The sequence below is a fragment of the Plectropomus leopardus genome, chromosome 16, assembly GCF_026936395.1.
Source record: "Plectropomus leopardus strain MGB_pleo_1.0 chromosome 16, ASM2693639v1, whole genome shotgun sequence".
NCBI classification, from domain to species: domain Eukaryota; kingdom Metazoa; phylum Chordata; class Actinopteri; order Perciformes; family Serranidae; genus Plectropomus; species Plectropomus leopardus.
Genome location: NC_142191.1, coordinates 4623130 through 4637371, shown reverse-complemented (window position 1 = coordinate 4637371; position 14242 = coordinate 4623130). Strand labels below are relative to the sequence as shown.

General features: G+C 39.9%; 1 protein-coding gene across 2 annotated transcripts in view; it reads right to left on the bottom strand.

Moving 5' to 3' along the window:
• LOC121955085 (uncharacterized) overlaps nucleotides 1-14242 on the bottom strand; it is a 169755-nt gene that overhangs the window by 90953 nt on the left and 64560 nt on the right. For both annotated transcript variants that reach the window (XM_088089692.1, XM_088089693.1), the window contains one exon: nucleotides 12892-13016. The gene's annotated coding sequence lies outside the window, so the exon portion shown is untranslated. The remainder of the gene's footprint in view (nucleotides 1-12891; nucleotides 13017-14242) is intronic.

Below are 14242 nucleotides of genomic sequence, written 5' to 3'. Positions count from 1 at the left end.
GCAAAGGGGATATGCCATGACTCAAAGTCAAGATAAATACAACTACAGTACATGTATATGTATTATTTCCATTGATAGTCTCCACACACATGCAGCTTTTCACACTTGAAGGATCAACGCTGGATGCAAACGTCCGACAGCCCCACATTTGTGTGTTATATACGCATCAAAAAGTGAAGCAGTGCTGGTTATATATACACGCAGACTTTGTCATTGTGAGGTAGAGGCGATGGTGTAAGGTGTTACATCTGGGTGTGAAGTCTGCTAAGCTGCAGACCACTTTTTAAGACCAACAAACAGCAAAAATGGTTGTTTTTTAGCATGCCATCACTGGGTTTAACATGATCTTTTCCTTAACATAAGCATGTGGTTTTTGTGCCTGAACATAACCTCATGTCAACCGCAGCACTGTTGAAATTGTGCAAGCGTTGGATTGAACAGTGGTTGTTAAATAATGCCTGCAAAGAGGCGCAGTGTTATGACGTCAGTCAAGAGCGGCGTGTTGTGTGTTCTCTACCCATGCGTCCATGCAAGCCCCCAGGAAGTGCGCCAGGCTCTGATGCAAATTTTACATTGTGGACAAAAGTGGAATTACAACGTCTGGGTCGGTCGTGTGATTCCCACTGGCCCAGAAAGACTTTCACATTGACTTACCTTGGGAAAGAGATGTCTGTACATCAGTGAATACATTTTTGTGAGCATCAAACCCCCCACAAAACAACTCATTTCACTATCTAGATTTAAGTCATCCAGTTTGATAATATTTGGAAAAGGGCCATAAGATTACATTTTTTAGACCGCCATTCAAGCTAACCAGAGGTCAGTCAGGCGGAAGTTACCCCCCTCAGACAAACTCAGCAACCTTAAATCTCTAGTGTCCATGCTCTATGGGTCAGCAGATCTGGGTATTTTACACTGATTCTGCACCCAGAAAAAGGGCCTTCCAATAATACATCCATGGTGTTGATACTAATAAACAATGGTGTGTGTTTTATGTGGTGCTGAGATGCACTTTTTTTTACATTTTGTTTACATGCATACAGGTATCTTTGTTTTGTTTGTGTCCTTTTTTTCCCGTAATTGACGTGTTTCCATGAGGTGTATTTTATACTCACAATTTCAATGTGTGCAATTTGAGGTTTAATGGAAACCCACCTATTGACCAATCACGTTAAAGATGCAGGTAAACAGTGCGTGTGGAGATTTGCAACACATCAGTCGAAATGCAATCTGAGAAGCCATCAGCTATCGACTGAAAGTGATTTAGCTTTAATTAGCTTTTATAATATTTATCTGCAGTCATATAAAGATATCTGTTTATACAGATTAGTTGAAATGGCGACTGCATGGAGGAGGAAGTCATCGCCCCGATAGCCTACAGCGGACTCCCTGAAATATTCGCCACTGCCTTCAGAGGCTATCGTTGTCAGATCTTTAGCTAATGGTTTCGGAGACTGAGATAAAAGTTGTCTAAGCTTTGTGTATGTGCCCTAAAAAAATCTTCTATCACCTTAATCATCTGTGAAATGCCATTTTAGAAAAGTACGTTTTATTTCTCACAGCCAGAGAGCACAAAAGTTAAATTTAAGTTGTGAGATGTTGTTGGATTTTGTAGGTTCACTAAAGCCTTATCTGGATTTTCCTGCACGTCACTGGAATAAATCAGTACTGAAAATCGAGGGTTGTTTATTGGGGCAGTTATTTGTTTTCACTGTGTTGAGTGAGATTTTCCAAAAAGGCGGATAATTAATGTAAAAAAGTCACTCTGAAAACACATCCTGGATCACCTGACATGAGAAGATCTGAAAAAAAATATTTGCAACCTAAAATCAAGATCACTGATATTAATTCAGATTTTGTGGATTAAAAAAAAAAACTTTAAAATTTTATCAAGTCTGTCCTAAAACAATATTCCCATTCACACATTAAAACAGCTATTGGACACGATCATCCCTCCGCTTCATAGCGGCTGTGTAAAGATTCCTTTCTAACATCATTTCAAAAGAAGAGATGGAGATTAAATTAAAGTCCTTGTTTGAGGAATAATGTGTGCAATGTTTTAGCCAAAACTAATACGAGCAGTCTGGCAAGTATCTTCCAGAGTTAGTTTTTTTAGCACACATTTCCCTCTTTGTGTTTCCACAACGAGATTTTCTTTGTGCAGCTGCAGTGGCTCGATATCTGTACTAAAAATACTGTAACTCTGGATGATACCAACTTTATTTGTCTAACTCAGACAGCTGAAGCTCTAACTGAACTCAAGAACGCATTTTGGCAAACAACGAGGACTTTGGATTTTGTTCCCAATGTCTTGAACCTCTTCCAAACACTTGGCTCCCGCTAAACTACTGAGATGATCTTTCAGGTATTGCCAGTTATTTTCAAATATTCACAATTGGAAGCAGGCAGATTATACGTTTTTAATTTTAAAAATAAAACAGAGAAAAGTGTCCAAAAAACTATATTCACAACTCTGTGCTGCTTTATATTAAGCATTTTCTTAGGGTAATTTTCTCGTTTTTCTTTTTTTTCAATACTTTTCTAATTAATTAAATTTTTGCTTGTTTTTGGGTAATTTTCTCGTTTTTCTTTTTTTTTTAAAATACTTTTTTAATTAATAAAATTTTTGCTTATTTTTGGGTGATTTTCTTGTATTGTTTTACTAATTTTTTGGATATTTTTGGGCTATTTCTTATTGGTCACTGCTCATTGTCTTCCTCCTGTACTTTTGGAAGAAATCAAGCCAATCTATTCAAGTTTCAAAGGCTGAAGACACACTTGTCTTCAGAAGGTGGCATTAGACACACATATAAATGTGTTTTATTAAGACTGGTTAAATTCATTTCAGATTTAAGTCGTTTCTCCGGACGCACAATCTGATTCACAAGCTGAACAGCTCTTAGTGGACAATATGTATTTTACATTACTCATTTAATTAAGAATTATAAAATGTTTTACAAAGCCAGTAAACCCAGATGAAACAACACTTGTATGTTTTGTCTGCTTGAAAAAAAGAGGAACTGATTTATCTTATCATTGCATGAGATGTGTCTGCTTGTTGCTCTGTTCAGCGAGATATATCAAGCACACATCAAAGCAGTTCAAATATTTAAAAGCCTATTCATGTTTTGTATATTTTGCCTGCAGGTCTGAAAGCCAGGACCACAGAGGGCAGTGCGGTGAGGTGAACCTGGGAAAGCCAGCAACAGCTGTGAGAAACCATCAGATCTGCCATTCCTCACACTTCAACAGCCAACAAGAAAGCGATTTACGACGGCCGGAGAGGGGGAGAAAGAGACGGAGAGGGAGAAGGACAGAAAGAAAAGGACAGGCAGCAGAGAAGGAGACATAAACAGAGAGAGAGAGGGAGAAAGAATGAAATAAACAGAGAAAAGAATAAAGACAGAGGAGCTGAAAGGAGATGTAATAAAGCAAGCGAAGTGAAAGAGGAAAGATAAATAGACAGAGAAAGGGGAGAAAGAGGGTGACAGAAAAAAAACAAGATGGCTGACAGGGATAGAGTGATCGCGTGGAGCTGGAGAGCAAGACGACAAACTGAGAGGTTCAAACATTTAAATTTGAGAATATCACATCTAAATTCTGCGCAATGTGCGTTACACATGATCCTGTTTTCTGAGACTCCCGACTGCCTGATCAGCACTGTCACACACGACAGACACACTAACGCAGCTCCAAGGTCATGCGTCCAACAGCTGAGCGAACAGCGGCACAGCGCTGCACCCAACAGGCACGGCAGGCAACCTAATGACACTCGGATATAACAGCATCTCTCCGTACACGAATCCGGCGACCGTTTTGCTCGTTCTGCCCTCTTATGGCACCATTAGAGCCAATACTATGGTGGCAGGTCGCAGTTTTCACTGCAGCCTGATGACAGTGGCAGCAGCAAAAGTTGATTTTCTGCATTATCGAAACGAGCGACAAACTTTGGCTTTAAATGTAGATATTATTTAGAGTCATCCAAATCAAGGTGAAGTTTGAGAAGAAACAAAAACTCCTACTAAACATAGCTGTAGGTGTTAAATGTAACAAGTGGCTGTGTTACCTGGTGACTTTCAGTCAAATGCATAAGTGATTTTTCTAGTAATTTGCGTAAATGGTCGGCCATCAACTACATTTTTCTAGGGCCAGATTTTTTTCAAGCAGAAGCTGTTGGGGGTCAGACTTTAAAAAATATATCTATGTACATAGCTACATTAAACCTAATAAGCCTATCCTTGTTAAATAACTGAATCAATGGTTGTTTAATAATATTTAACAATTATTAATTTAGTAAGAAAAGAAGAAATAAAACGAAATGTTAAAAGAGAGCTTTGAGACTGTCCCCACATCCAAACAACCTGTGTGTAACAGATAGAGTAACATAGAAGGTGGAAGGTGGACTATTGCATGCAGTGTTTCTAAACTAAAGTTATTAATAAGTTAATCCGTACACTGATATTTATTGCCATGCAGGCAACAGCCTGGTACAGCCTCTTAAAGACAGGAATGTCGGCAGGCTATTAATAAACGAACACTTTAATTACTGACCTTAATCACACACTGCAAATCAAGTAGATATAACTATAAATCTTAAGTTATGTTTACCTTCTTTCTAGATGTTAAATGTACTCAAAATTTAGCTGTATTTAGTTTTTGCAACATAAAGATGAAAACTAAAATTACCTTGTTTTTTCTGAAGTGTTAGCAACTTCAGTAAACCAAGTCAGGCTGACTTAAAGAGGAGCAAAGAGGATTTTGCCAATAATGAAGATCTGCAAGTTCTGTTTTTCTAACATGTTTAAGAAAATACGAATATGACTGACTAGTTTGCACCTGGCGGAATACACAAATATATATCGCACAGTGAACTTGGTTCACTGAAGTTGCTAAAACTTAGAAAGATCTAGTCAATAATTTAAGTTGCAACAACTTCACAAAATTAAGTAGATATAACTACATCAGAAGTAAACTTAACAATTCGGTAAAAAGTAAACATAAATTAAGACTTATAGTAATATTTACTTGCATTTTCCAAAGTAATCAGTTTCCTCGTTTTTTTTAAAAAGTAAAATCAACTTGTTAGATGCCCTAAAAAAGCCCTAATTATTTTCAACACTTCTTAGGACAGCTTGCATTCATATATGCTTGTATTGTACAGAGACACCACTGCAGTAACAGCGACCTGTTTCCAGTACTTCTTTGAAAATAAAGGTTATTGTGGTAAACTACTGCACCTATAGAAAGGCCAGACATCAGGAAAACTACAGAATGATGCTTCAATGCCTCACTGGTGCAGGTGTGGTGGACCTCATGTCCTCCAGGTAAGGAAAAGACTTAATACACACTGATCCGACCTGCTGCTCCAAAAAAAACTAAAGACATTTCCTTCTTCACCTCCTCCACCTCCGCACATACACACATTTCCTCCGGTCGCGGTCTCCATTTCTGTGTGCTTGTCTTGTCTGCGGTGGGTTGGTGGTGAGGAAAGCTTCGTTTATTTGGTCTTTTAATACAAGCTGACCCCCTGTCCGCTGGTGTGTAAGAGTGTATGTGTGCGCACGGGTCCAGAGAGCACTCTCCCATGACAACTACGTCAACGACCCAGAGACAGTGTCGACAGAAGACCACACCGCACGGCAAGAACACACACATCAACTCAACACACATGCACACAAATACACATATACACTCATATATCCAACTAAAACGTATAGCACATAGGAGAATATGTGTGTATGTGTGTGTTTATGTGTGTTTTGGTTTTGAGGAAATCTTCAGCATGTGTTAGATGAATCCCCGGGGCTCTCGCTCAGCTCTGATTGGCTGACGGGCTCTCTGTGTTTGTTTCCGCAGCGACAGAGCTGTCACTGCCTCCCACCACCCAGGTAGAGCTGTCAATCACTCTGGCTCCTCATCAACCACACGCAGGCCTCGCTGCAACCAATCACAACGCAGAATAACCACCAATATCTAATAATAATAATTACGATAGTGAGACATTATGACGTTTTACTAGAAATAAAGGAAAGCAATTTAAAGAGCTTCTGCTTTATGTTGGAAACAAGTCTGGTTTCTAATCAGATTTAGAGAAAAGGTTCATTTTAATGGATGAAATATTTCAGGACTAAAATTCAAAACAGCCGCTGTTAAACCACAACTTGGCCTTTGCTTGAAAAAAAATTGGCCGTGTCCCGTTCTTTAATCACAACCTTCCATTCGGTGCTTTTCAATCTGCGTTTCGTCATTACTTAAATCGCATCGTCGTTATTATTATTACCCCTCTTATTTATGACCTGAATACCTCAGAGGGCGTCTTTCCAAACAATCAAAATCCATCTTTGAAAGCTGACTTCATTTCTTGACTATAAGTGCAGAATCTTAAGCTAAAGATCAGTCTGTTTACTGAGACGGTAAACACGGGGGTTATTGATATGTCAGCAGTCTAAGGATAGATTTGGAATAACATCATGAATGTATAAAATGTCAGATGAAAGAGAAATTAATTTGTTTGTGTCATTTTTTGGTGTTATTTTGAGCATTTATGTTTAACACACACACATGTGTGAGTCTTTGGCCACATTTTATCAACAGCAGAGGTGGGACCAATACCCCTTAACCACCAAATTTAGAGCATGCATGCAGGTATTTTAAAAATAATCTACTGAGTCCTTCAGGTTGCCAGTAGAGCAGCAGATAAGTATGGCTTTCTGTATGTGTGTGTCTGTGTGGTTGTTTTTGGTGTGTTACTTTCAACGTCAAGGCAGACCGGAGAAAAAGAAAACAATAGAAAGCAGCAGCTCAGCTACCAACAGCCCAGGTCCACTGGTGCTCACAATGAGCAGTCCAGCTCCAAAAATATAAAAACAATTTGTGGAAGAAGATATATATTATCAATAATGGAAGTCTGCCACTATAGCTGGGCCATATGGCTTTAAAATAATATCATGATATTTTTAGGCTATATCGCCATACACGATACATATCTTGATATTCTGAAATCTCCTCTAAACTACTGTAAATTACTAAAATACAAATGTTTTAAATGAACTACAGTCACAAATAAAGTAGCTACTGCCATAAAATAAAGTTACATAAACTACTGTTATAATAAAATGCAATAAAATAGTTATTATGCTAAATAAAGCACAATGTTATAGTAAAGTTAAATACATTAATGTGATAATTATATAAATCAAAGCGGAACCCTGCGGTGCTTAAACGACCGAGCTTGTCTCGGGGCCAGAGATGTTGATGTTTTGCTGCGGACTTACAGCTTCCAGTCAACAGGTGGATATAAGCGTCACATCACAAAGCCCTATCCACCACAAATAAATTAATCTGTAAAATACCCTGTGAAGTGAACACAATTCTGCCTATTTTGCTGCTAGAATCCAATAAACCGCTCAAAATTCTTTAATTTTTTTATTAAACCAGCTGGACTCTGAAGTAAAAACAAAATGAGCAATAAAACAAGAATGGTAGCAACATTTTAAATGGTAATTTTCTATTTATACTCTAAACTCTGAACGCGATATATTTTGTGTAGTCAAACTTCAATACAATGAAAAGTGATTATCAAACCACTTTCTACATTTTTTATTGTATGCTGATACATTACAGGCACAAGCTGTGGAAACGAGCCACCATGCAAAACACTGGTGTAACCATCAGGAGCAATTTGGGATTCACACTCTGACATGTGAACAGGAAAAACCGGAGGTCGAACCACCAACCCTCAGATACTGGCAACCTGCTGAACCACAGTCATCCAAAAAAAACCACCACAGCCACCCAAAAATATCTCCTCCTCCAAGCCAGATTTGTTTTTTGGATCGGTAAATGTGATAATGTGTGTGTTTGTGAGTGTGTGTTAGCATGTGTTTTGTGTTAATCCTTGCCCTTGCTCAGCAGTCACACACACCGCTGTACACACACAGAGCAGTTTGTCCCCTGCGGGCTACAGTAGCTCCCTCAGTGCTCAGCTGAATACAGTAAAGCCTTTACACTGTAATCACGGATCAATAATAGTGATCAGAGGCCCATCATCAATACTGTTCCATCTGCTTCCATTTGGCCTCAGCAAATAAACACACACTTCATCTGCAGACGCACAATTTGACTAATTAGTGTCTAAACAGGCTGCTGGAGAAACTGATTATTTTCATGATATAAACACAATTATTCTAAACACACAGCTGACACACTCCGCTCACTTTAACACACACACACACACACACACACACACACGCACACACACACATGCAGGTCTACAGTATGAAGCCGTCATTAATGCGTTGAGCCGGATGTTGCTGTGACCTTTCTCTTTTTAGGCGCGACCCCAGCAGATGACCCTGGAGAGGGATTAGTCTCTGATACGCCTAATTAACCCCACAGCACACTGCTCAGACTGCAGCAGCAGCCACTCACACACACCACAACACCTGGTCTCTGAGGTTTTTTTACTTTCTCTCCCTCTTTTCTTCGTCATGTGCGAGCCTCCTTCACTTTTCATTAGTCTTCTCAAACAAACAAAGGCTACAAACGAGAACAAACTGCATCTGTGCTGCAAGGTTTTTGTGCAACACCTGCAAAATCCATCTTCATAGCCAAAACCGCCTCACCTTAAAATGAGCTTCTTAAACCCGTTTTCCCAAAAGTTTTCCAGACACCCTGTCCACCTTGACCCATCCACTAACACTCCTCTGGCCCGAGCTAACCCTGTGTAATCCCTCTGAAGCCTAAACAAGTGTATTTTGACTGTCGGGTTTGCAGAAAGGAAGCAGATTGGATTTCCAACACGAGTTTAAAACAGACAAAAACATCCACATTCAAACCTGCGGAAATAAGCCTGTTAACGTAAGACACAGAGCACGTGCAGACTCGCACCGAGGTTTAAAAAAGAAGTGAGCAATCAGCAACTGCATACACATGGATATAAAATAAATAACATCTGATGAGTTAAAACTGTGATTCTTCAATTTGCTCAAGGTGTGATAAGTCATTATATATTGATCCAAGCCCAAAGATTAAAAAGTTGTTTTTAAACAGTGTGAAACAAATCAGTTTCCCTTTAGTTCCTAAATTAACCAACATTATTCATTCATTGCAAGCCAACATTCAAATCTTTAGATGATGATTTGTTTGAATCAGTCTGACAGTATCCAGTCAGGTATCCATGTGCAACGGGTGTAAATATTTTTAACTGCTGAGTTTTGCGTAATTTAGATTGTTCTTTTTGCTTTATTTATTGTTTGTACATACCTTGCTTTAATATCCCTTTGCTGCTGTGATAATGTAAATTTCCTTGTTGTGGGACTTATAAAGGATTATCTTATCTTAAGTTACAGGAGAGAAACACATCGAACTACATTTTAATACTGAGTGTCACTTGAAAAAAAAACACAAAGACAATTTTGTTCTGGTGAAATAACTAGACGGTGGTCAACAAAAAACAAATTGCAGTATGCAAAATGTGCTGGTCGAAAAATTACACAACTTCCAACTTGGTTTGACTTTTAAAGTTCACAAAGGACAGTAAATTAAGGCTGATAATAACATATTAGCAAGTGCAGGTTGCTATCAGACGCCGAGGATGTGACAAGGTGTCGGTATTTGACAACCTGAGAATGAGAACGGCTTGCACTCTTCACCTCAGAGACACACACACACATGAAGACACACACAGCTGTGTTCATGACCACAGCCGCACGCACGCAGATACAGTACAGTATGTAAAGTATCCTGGGTTGGGTTCGGGACGACGCAACTCGACACCCGACCACGAAACACCCGACACTCTATTTAGAAAGTTACCACGCAACACGTCTGCAAGCTTTGATTTTTAATTGGCTGTGGTAAATAGCACCGATACTCTGACTTTTTATTTAGATGGCTTAAGTTACTGCGTTTATCAATAGATTTATGTGACACATGTTAACTCCCATCCTGTTCACACCTCCTCTGCTCCTGCAGCTGCGCATGCGTACACGACTTTTAGAGCACAATTTGTATTTTTCTTCATCTGCACACAGATTAGTTTCAGGAGCGATTCAGGAAAATATAATGCAGCCTAAAGACAGCAGTTAACCATGAACACACACACACGTTTCAAAGGAAGCAAGCCTCCACAACAAATCAGAGGAAACCAACCATGTCTGTCAGTGTGTGTGTGTTTGTGTGTGTGTGTGTATGTTCTTTATCTCTTCACAGAGACTTATGGGTAACTCCCTACAGCTGCAACTTTTCCCGGCTGTGTCATTTTGATAACTCGGTGCATGTGAATGCACGTCTTTGTCTCCAGCGCTGTACAAAAAGCATATGTTTGTGTAAACTATCTCCCAAGGCCGGAGTCTGCAGCACAGGTGTGAAGGTGTGAAGGAAATGAAAAAAACTCCAAACACTCATATGTGTGTGTTTGTGTGTGATCTTGTCTGTCTCACACTATCGCATTTCAGTCGCACAGTTCTATCGTTTGTCTGAAAATTCGCTTTATTTCTAATTTCTGTGACGCCTGTGTTATTTGGGGTTTTTTGTGCAGTCACTGGTGAGGACGGAGGACAGAGTCTGAGTAGGAGGACAGAGAGGACAGAGGGGGGGTTAACTGGTTATTACAGGAATCCAGAGAGCAGGACAGATGGTTAGACACTGGTCAGAGTTACACAGCAAAAGGTTGTAAAAGAGCTATGGGAAAACCATGTGTGTGTCACCTTGGGAAGCACACACACTCTCACACACAGATGCACACATATGTACGCCCTCACACTCTCGCAATCATGTGCACATTTGCTAAAGGTGATGAGAGGGGAGGGTTTGGAGAAAAAGGAGAAACAGACATTCAGAAAAAGACTTTAGGATTGTTCAAACAGCCTGCATGCAGAGTCTCTTATCTCACAACAGATATTTTATTTCAGTCAGCTCTCTTTTATTTTAATCAAGTTCAACCGGGGTTTTTTTTTTCATTCTGTTTTACAAAAATGTTCCCAAAGTTAACTGCTGACTGACCTCAACAACACTGATGAAAAGAGATTTAATGCTGCAAAGAACAAATTCACCAGGTTAGTCGAGATTTTTTGGAAGACAAAACAAAGGCAGATGGTAAAACTGACCCAAATCGTCAGTTGTAAACATCCATCATGGATCCCACACTGATCAAAATAAACAGTGCCATATGTAACGTAGTTGTGTGCACTCAGGTTTTTTAATCATAATGAGAGATTATTAGCGACATTACAAAATTTTTCACTGTCAGATTTTACATCCAAATTAAACAGAAGCAAAACTGTCGGCTTATATTCATCCTGTATGGACACAAATGTCATTGCTCTGACTGTAAGGTATGATGCGACTGTCCAGTCACCAAAAGAAAATGTTGCCGCATGTTTGTGCAAATCACAATATGTTGGTTTTGTCATTACGAATTATGACATTTCTTCAGTGAGCGTAGTTCAGATTACACCTCCAACACGACTGACCACTGAACTACAATAACAGAGGGCATTTTTAAGGATTTTTTTGGCATTTTTGCCTTTATCAGATAGGACAGAGTGATAGTGTGAAAGGGGGAGAAAAAGGGGACGACATGCAGTAAAGGGGTGGAATCGAACCCACAGTTGCTGCAGCAAGGACACTGTCTTCATATATGGGGTGCCTGCTTTATCCACTGAGCCACAGGACGCCCCAACAGAGGGCATTTTTAATGACACGTCAGGACATTTCCAGTAATGCTGCATTAGTTGCCAGCTGATATATCCATTGCCAACTAATCTGATAATCAATCAATCATTTGAAATTTTAACAAAAACGAGTTCATGCCTTGCAGCTGTATCCCCCTGCACACCAGTGAAGGTTGCAGTTACACTTTACATCCATGTCTGTCCAGACTCATAAGTAGCACTGACATTTGACAATGCTTCAAATATGGATGTAGCTGCAAAGAAGCCACAAATCCTAAAACATGGATGTTTCACACACATTTCCTCCGCAGCACAGAGGATCTATACAATCAGCACAGCTTCAAGGCGATCACCCAAGATTTACTCAGTGACCAAATGTCTCCCCATCTGTACCTGAGTTATGGCGCTTCATTATGGCTACAAAACATTATGACATCACAGTAAAGTTGAGGTTGGAAGATACATCACCCCCCGAATATAACCCCTGATTGAGGTTGCTATCGGCCGATAATGCGTCCAGCAATCAGCGATCAGCCCAAAAAAAATCATCATTATCTCTATATTGAAATACAACCTGATAGATATTGCATTATGAAAGCACTAGCATGATAAATGTTCACATTGCACATTTACGATCAAAATCATAACACTGACATCGCCTCTGTACAGCAGCCAGAGACGCCTTTCACTCAGTGTGTATTATTTTGAACCTCACACACTCATATCATCCTGCACCACGCTGCAGTGCAACACTGCAAGTGACAAAGGGGGAATTTTAGGGTTCAACAGAAATCCAGCAACAGTCCACGCAAACAGAGACATATTTTCATTTGACGCTAAATATACACTGATGACAAGTCGGATGTGAAATCGTGTGGAAGATGTATGAAAGATGGTGGGAATGTGAGGGAGAGAGTGAGAACGAGAGAGGCCGTCAGTCTTCTGGTTAATAGCGCATCACCAGAACCAGCAGGTCATAACCTCTGCTCACACGCCGTTTTATTTCAATTACAGACACAAGGCCTCGTATCGTGTGTGTTTGTACGTGTGTGTGTGTGTGTGTGTGTGTATGTGTGTGTGGATTGAGATGGAGTGTGAATGGTGTTTATTTGGTCATGGGTCTAAACCGGATGGAAAGGTGTGGGTAACAGCAGCAGTGGGAGATGATATCATGAACGCACATGTGGCCGTGTGACCGTCAGTAGTTTGGTCTTACTTGGTTAGGAGCTCATGCTACATTGGCGTCCGGAGTCCGTGTCCTTCCCGTCGTCGTCCCCTGCAGCGGGTTGGTCGTGGGAACGGAGCGCGCTCGCATGAGGCAGCTCACAATCCGGCGTCTGTCTGAAACACAGGGTGAGAGGACACTTAATACAGCAGCTCATTGAAGAGACACTTGATTTTTCATTTTGTCCCCTCTCAGTGTCCTCTTCTTTGCAAGCCTAAAGAGGAAACAAAAATAAGCTTCAGGCAGCTATATTCTTTTAAATTTCTCTTATATTTTCTCTTAACTTTCTGGTAAGAGAAAATATAAGAGAGCTCAACTCCAGATGCACCAAACGCTCTGAACCACCCAAATCTGCTCTGACCAGGTGTGCTCAATGATGAACTCCACTGATTAGAAGTCACCTGTTAGCACAGGTAACGCCCCCTCAACACTATATAAGGGCAGGTTAAATATTGACAAAATAATATTTACTTTGAGTTATAGTGGAACTATAGAGAGGAACATTCCCCAAAATGTCAGGACACTCGGAGACACCAGCAGAGAATGACAGCAGAGTGGACATTCAGAGACATTGGCGAAGACACCGGTGGAGACACCTGATGGACAATGAGAGTGAGCGGACATGGCTGGAATGCGTTCTATCAACACTCTTTCGACTGCATCTCATATTTCAATCAAGAAACAGTTATATCGCAGTTGATATCGTTGTTGTTTTATCGCCCAGCCTTACCTGCAATGTAATAATGCAGCTATTATAAACACTCTAAAAGCTTATCTAAATAGTTTGTGGTCTGTGAAAATTAGATATTTTTCTCTTATCTTGGTCAGAATGCTCTCCACCACTAAAATTTTCTCTTACCTAAGTGAAGAACAAAAACAAGAAAACAATGGTGGATCCCAAAAATCAGTGGGTATTAACAAAATAAGCACAAATCCTGGATACAAGCAAAAATAAGAGAACATTTGTTTTGTGTGTCGTTTCTTGCATGAAGCCCAGTGTTTGTAAGTTTGATTTAGTGTTCGTACAGACAGGGGCAAGTCAAATTCAAGGACTTTCAAGTACTTTTTCAAGCACTCATTTATATTTTCAACCACCATCGTTTTAGAGTACATCCCATGTAAACAGTTTAACCGAAATCTGCAGATTGATTTCAATCAGACTGAGAAGAAGTGTGCATGTAAACGCACCTACTCAGTAAAATTGATTAAATCTGTTATCCTGACCTCAGACGAACCTCTGCTGCCCAGATTAGAGATGCAGCCCGTATAATATCAGTGCAGTTTAGCATGCTCGAATTCTGACCCACATGACACCAAAGAGACAAGCAGAGCCATAAACACA